The sequence below is a fragment of the Plecotus auritus genome, assembly GCF_963455305.1.
Source record: "Plecotus auritus genome assembly, chromosome: 8".
Taxonomy (NCBI): Eukaryota; Metazoa; Chordata; class Mammalia; order Chiroptera; family Vespertilionidae; genus Plecotus; species Plecotus auritus.
In genome coordinates this window covers 136,142,094-136,149,325 of record NC_137782.1, presented here as the reverse complement: position 1 = coordinate 136,149,325, position 7,232 = coordinate 136,142,094, and positions in this window count along the sequence as shown.

The following is a 7,232-nucleotide window of genomic DNA, read 5'->3' as shown; positions in this document are numbered from 1 at the left end:
TTTTGTTAATCCTTCTCAGGAAGTAAGCAACAGGACAAAGAAGACTGGCCTACAAAACCCAAATTCAGTGCTGTTCTTGGTCAAAACTACTCTTTTTCCTCAATCCTCAGTTAAAAGTCGGTTTCTTCTCTTAGTTCAGAGCTAAAAGTGATTTACAGATTTGATAAACAATTCCTCCATTGTATTGGGGCCTCAATAAATGCTCTGAGTTGAAATGGAATGAAACAGATGGTTAATGGCATCAGGGATCATGGTCTTCAATTTTATGAAATCGGGTCTGACTGAAGAATTAAGGCAAACACATGGGGTGGGTCAGACAGATCTGGTTCTGCCTCCTAGTTGTTTGACTTTGGGCAAAGGTTCTGATAGAAGTTGGCACCAAATATAAGATAGCCCTAAACTTCCCAGTGGGGAATCCTCCCATAATACTTTGGACAATCTGAGCACATAAAACTTTTAGTGACATAGATAAAATTGTGATATGCTTATTCAGTTTATGAATTTAGTTATACATACATGTTTAAAGCCATTTATACAATGTAATACATTAATTTGTAAATACTTCTCCCACGCCTCACCCCCACTCCTGTATTTCATAAAACAAAGCTAGTCAAACTCTTCACATGCCTCTTGGTCATCAGCGTCCTCATTGTCCCTAGAGCCATTTATTAGGCTCTCTCACTTCCATCTGGATTGTTGGAGATTCTCTTAGACCCTGTTTGGGATGCTGTCACTGGAAATTTTATCCCAAACCACAAAGTGCCCATTCGCATAGCATTAGTCAGTTCATGTTTTCACTGGTCTTTCCAACATAACTTACTCACTGTTCTGCTTTTCAAAGGGATCATAAAAGGCTTGTTTATAGCAACTTACAGCATTGCAAATGTGAGGTCATATTCCCAGGAATAACTAACAAACTGTGTTACATTTTTCTTACCTCCTTTTGTACTGTTTCAGTGATCTCCCTAAGCTTCCAACACTAGCGTTAATTGAGGTCATTTTAGGCTAATGTAGTCATCAAATGGTACCATGGTTGTTAAATATAGAGAAATTCAGAAAGCATTGGAGGTTAACATGCGGTGTAAGCATTGCAAGCACTCTGTGATATTGTGATTTATATTAAGAAATAAATATATTTGGTCTTCATCCCATTTCTGGCACAAAGTTCCAAAAACCATTGAAGTTTCCTAATGATAAGAGCCATAAAGGTGAAATGAATGTCTTTGTTAGTTCTAAAACAAGGCCCTTTCAAACACACCAGAGTTTATTTTAATGAGGTGATTTTTGGAAAGCCCCAAAATAACCTTAGGATGGGGGCTGGTTGCCAGAGAACCAACCACAGGATTAGAGAGTTGGGATTTTTAGTCCCACCCACCTGACCTCTGGGGAAGGGAGAGGCACTGGAGATTAAATCAATCACCAGTGACCAATGCTTTCATCAATTATGCCCAAACCCAGTGGTTATTTAAGCTAATGCGTCACATCCAAGACAATACTCCAGTCCTTGGAGTAGTGCTCCACACTTTGACTTCAAAACCCACCTAAGTTTGAGTGTATTCAGACAAGATGCTGATATTGAATGCTGCCACCTCCACCCACTCTGGGCAGAGCCCCATACCTTTCTAGTCTGGGTCCCAGACCTGAGCTATGTGATGTCCCAGCTGAGCAGAACAGAGGTTTGCTCTGGGGGAGCAGTGTGGGCCTGGGGTGGGGGTGGGAATGCTGGGGCTGGGGGGTCGCACAGAGGTGAAGGGGCCCAGATATTACTATGACAACCTCTGAGAATAAGGACTAGCAGCCAAAAGTAGGTTTGAGTCCAAAAGCCAAAATAATATCGAAGTTGGGTGGCAATTCAATAAACAGGTTAGAACCCAAGTAGAGAGAAATCACAAGAAAATGAATAATCAGTAAGGACATGGTCAGAAAATTAAAACTGAATTCATATTGACTTAAATGGGTATTTCTCCACCATCCTGTTAATTAAGGGGACTTGACCACCAGCCTATGTGCACGTGAGTATATGCCCAAGAGATTCATGTGTATAATGGGGTGCAGGGGGTGCTACCTTCTGCCCTTAAGGAGCTGAAAAAACAGGATCAGTGAAGAAGGAGAAAGCAAACATCTGCTGAGCACCAGGCATACCAGGCACCACAGGGCTCTGGCTCGGCTGCCAAAGGGCCTAGATTGGAAACCCAGCTCTCCCACTTGCCAGCTAGCTAACCTTAGCCCTGGTAGTAACACCTCTGCGCTATTTCCTACTTCCAAATGTGGATACTAGTGCCTGCCTCCGGGGCTGTGGTGACGGCTGAATGGGTTAATGCATGTTGTGATAGGTTACAGGAGGCCACCAGTGGTTTACTACTCCTCCCATTAAATAGTGGGGTCTACTTACTCTCCCCGTGAGCCTGGCTGTTCCTGTCACTGGTTTTGATCATGTGATTGGCAGAATAATGACACCCTCTCCCCAATATGTCCTTGTCCTAATATCCAGAGCCTGTGAATATATTACATGCATAACAAAGGGGAATTAGAGGTTGCTAATCAGATGCCCTTGAGGTGGGAAGATTGTCCTGGATGAAATGACAGGGGTCTTTAGAAATGAAGAGGGAGGCAGGAGAGTCACAGTCAGAGGGACACAAGAAGAGAAAGACTTGACCAGCCATTGCTGTCTTTGAAGATTGAAGGGGCCACTAGCCAGATAATGTGGACAGTTCCAGAAAACAGAAAAGGCTAGAAAATGAATTCTCCTCTAGAGCTCTCAGCAAAGATCACAGCCCTGCTGACACCATGGTTTTAGCCCAGTGAATTTTATTTTAGATTTCTAACCTCCAAAACTATAAGATAATAAATTTGCATGGTTTTAAGCCACTAAATTTCTGGTAATTTTTTTGCAGCCACAGTAGGAAACTAGCCAATAGAATGGGCAGAATTATGCTGTGTAATATCTAAGGCTGGGCCTTAAGAGACCTGCAGCTTCTAATTTCACCCCTTTGGAAGTCAGCTGTCATGTAAGCAATCCAACTATGCCAAGTCACCATGCTGTGAGGAAGCCCAAGCTTCCACATGGAGGAGCGCCAAGTTGCCAGACATGTGAGTGAAGCCTTCTGGTCCTTCCAGCCCACCCTAGCCACCAGCTGAATGCAGTAGAATAAATGGCCCCAGCTGACATATGTAGAATAGAACCATCCAACTGATCCTGCCTGGATTCCTGACCAACAGAAATGTGAGCAAATAAAATGGTTGTTGTTCTAAGCCCCCAAGTGTTAGGATTGTTTTTCATACTGCGATAGAGAGCCAAATCTCTTAAAAAACACTTGGAAAGGAGCATGCCACATATAAGCATTCAATATGTGTTGATTATTATTATACTAACTTAGTTATTCATGTATAAACTCCTCAATAACTCTGCTAAATGGTGTCTTGGTCCATTTTGGCTGCTATAACAAAAATGATGTAGCTTATAAACAAACAGAAATTTATTTCTCACAGTTTTAGAGGCTGGGAAGTCCTAGATGCCACGTCTGGTGAGGACTGGCTTCCTTGTTCATAGATGGCCATCTTTTCACTGTGTGTTTACATGGAGGAAAGGGTGAAGGAGCCCTCTGGGGGTTTCTTTTACAAGGGTACTAATCCCATTTATAAGGACTCTACCTTTATGACCTAATCACCTCCCCAAAGACCCTAACTCAAAATACCATTACATTGGGATTAGGTTTTAACATATGAATTAGTGTGGGGTGGAGGGGCACAAACATTCAGTCTATAGCAGTAGGTATTATCCATCTGTGACAGTTGGGATATTGTTGAACAAACATTCAATCTTTTCCCCTCTCTATGAGCAGAGTGTAATTCCCATGCCATTGATGCTGGGCTTGGCCTTGTGATTTGATTTAGCCAATGGGATGTTAGCAGGCGTGACACATGCAGAGTCTTTAAATGTGCTTACATAGTGGGACTTCCCTTCTGGGGCTTCTGCCATTGCTATAAGAAAATGGCCAGGGGGCCTGAAGGTCACAGAAGAGCAAGAGACGTGGATCAGAGTCACGCAGCCACCCACAGACCTGTGAGCCCTGTAACACGAGCTTGCTGTTTTATGCCACTGAGTTGTGGAGTGGTTTTAATGCAGCAACAGCCTGACTGAGACACAATCTTTAGGTGAGAAAACAGAAGCCCAGAACCTTGTTTAAAAACAAGACAAAGCCCATGGAAATATTCATAATAAAGGCAGCTTTTTACTTAAAGAGGCAAATGAGAGTCCCTGTAGTAACTCCCAAGGGCTGCCCTAACAAATGACCACAAACTGGGTGACTCAAAACAACAGAAATGTATTGTCTCACAGTTCTGCATACTAAGTCTGAAATCAAGGCGTCAGCAGGACCCTGCTTCCTCTGAGGGCTCTGGGGGAGAATTCTTCCTCGCCTCTTCCTAGCTTCTGGGGTTCCTGGCAACCCTTGGTGTTCCTTAGTTTGTAGACACATCACTCTGATCTCTGCCTCCAATGGCACAGTCTTTGCTTGTGTCTATGTGTCTGATTGTCCCTCTTCTTTCTCTTAGGAGGATACCAGTCATCAGACTTTAGGGTCCACCCTCATCTCAACTAATCATATCTGCAAAGACTATCTATAATAATAAAAGTGTAATATGCTAATTAGACCGGACAGCCAAACAACCTTCCGGACATCCTTCTGAACCTTTGCCACAGCAGGCGGGGGCTGAGGCAGAGGTGGTTAGGGTGATCAGGCAGGCAGGCGAGCAGTTAGGGGTGATCAGGCAGGCAGACAAGTGGTTAGGGGAGATCGGGCAGGCAGGCAGGCAGAGTAGTTAGGGGCAATCAGGCTGGCAGGCGAGCGGTTAGGAGCCAGTGGTCCCAGATTGCAAGAGGGATGGTCAAGGGGTTCTGGATTGCGAAAGGGTACAGGCTGGGCTGAGAAACCCCTCCTTCCCCCCATAAGAATTTCGTGCACTGGGCCTCTAGTTTCCAAATAAAGTCACATCCTGAAGTTCTGGGTGGACATGAATTTTGGGAGCACACTACTCAACCCAGTGCAGTCCCTCTGTTTCATACTAGAAAACTAGAGATGTCATTAGGCAGACTATGCTCAAATGAGCTTCAGGCAAACCTTCAGAGGGGCAATAGTATAAACCTTGAGGAGAACAGGTTGTGAAGACTTTAGGCAGAAGGTAAGATTGAACCTTCACTTAGACATTTCATAAATCTGACAGTTTGGGAGCTGCAAACAAATGTTGCTGAGTGCTTTCTCTGGGTTAACCATGGAGGTGAGTGTTGCTCACTTTGAATAAAACGTTCAAGCCATTTTAGAAGGTCCCACAATGAGGCTCCATTTTTCCACTCACCACTTGTCTTGTCAGCACCTTTTGTGATGTGCTTCTGTCCTGATGAGCCCCTCGCTGCAGGTGGGGAGGCCCTGGACACATTCTCCCTAAAACCTGCTCTCCTCTGGGAGATTTATTTATAGAGGAATGTATTTCAGAAGTTTGGTGCCCTGTAAGTCTCAGCAAAACTACTTTCGAATGCCTACAATATGGATATTTCAAAATCAAATCTATGTGTGAACAAGACCAAGCTTGCTAGCCTTGGTGAAGACATTGTGCAGGCCAAGTTCAAAAGAAGAAAACACCGCATCTTAGGCTACTTGATCCAAATACAAAACAGAATGTAAAACATTATTACTAGTCCCACGGGCTCCAATTTTCTTTAACATGCATGGGCTCTGGGGTCAGGCAGACCTGGTTTCAAGTCCCATTTCTGCCACTTAGCAGTGATGAGACTTTAATATGCCTCCCCTGAGCCTCAGTTTGGAAATCTACAGACCGGTCCTACTACCTACGTCAGCAGGCTGCTGTAAGGATTCAACAAAAGAGTAAAATGCAAAATGCATCGAGTAGTTGAAGGTCCTTAGTAGGGCCTCACAGAGTTAATGTGCTCAGTTCCGGGCCCTTATCTTCCTGCACTGACATGGGTGCCAAGGACAGATGTGGGTTAGCTGTCACTGATCTCAGCAGAGCCCCCCAAGTGTCAGGCTTATGCATCCTTCTCTTCTACCACCAGACTTTGTCCTCAGTACACACGAAGGGTGGGCAGGGAGACCCCGGAGTTGGGAGTTTAGAAATAGATTGGACAACGCAACGACTGGGGACAAAAGAGACACAAGAACTAGGCGAGGAAGCTTCTCCCCCTCTGGTTTGCGGTGGGCTCTTTGCCCCTCATGAAAGGAGGGTGGGTCGGTGACGATCCTGCAGAGAAGAATGAAGGCTTCCCGGCCCAGGCAGCGGGCATGAGGAAGGGGCGGAAGGGGTCTGGGGTGACTCAGCAGATGGCTCAGGAGAAAGGTCTGAGCTGTCCCCTCAGGCCCAGTTGGGAGAAGAGACAAGTCAGACAAGTTAGCAGCAGTCACAGAGCTAATCTGGAAGTGGGGCCACGGTGTCTGGCCCACCTCGCATAATAATTAGTGCTAACATTTACAGAGCCCTTACCCTGGTTGTATATCAGCTCGTTTCATCTTTATTATAGCTCTACCGGGGCTTGCTGTCATTGCCTTCCCTGAGGCCCAGAAAAGGTGTGTGGTTACCAGTTCCAAGAGGAGATCCTGGGATCCTCAACCTCCTGGTGGTAGGACCCTGAGGACTTACTTTCCTGTCCCCCCCAATCCCTGACTTTTGACTGTGACCCCGCTTTAGAGGACATGTTTCTGCAGCTCAGTCTTAGCAGCCCTTTGCACAAGCTAGTGGTAGTTGCCCCTCTGCTATAGGTAGTAGACACTGTGACACTTGACCCGTCCTGCCCCTTCTGGCCTGATCTCTGAGAGCTGGGAAAGGACAGGCAAGATTCTGGGGGTGAAAGAGGGAGGTGAGGAGGTCACCCCAACCCCCAAATATACAGCAGTTCCTGCTGTCAGGGAATCAAAAAATCTTAAGGAGACAAGCTTTTTGTTCTATAATTATGGTAAGAAATTTTAAGGGCAAATACCACTAGAAGAAAAAAGTTGGTACTGGCTCGAACTCACACTAAGTCTGAATGATTCTGAGATGAGAGTTCAGAGCAAGGGAACAAGCAAAGACTAGGGCCCGGGTTGGAAGTATGGATGAAAAGAACCCATAGAAGGAGTACGAGGGAGGCAGAAAGGGAAGGCTTGGTTTAATCAAAATGAACAATAGTTCCCTCAACTAGTCTTGTCTGGAAATGCCCATGAGAGCCATCTTCCACAATCTCC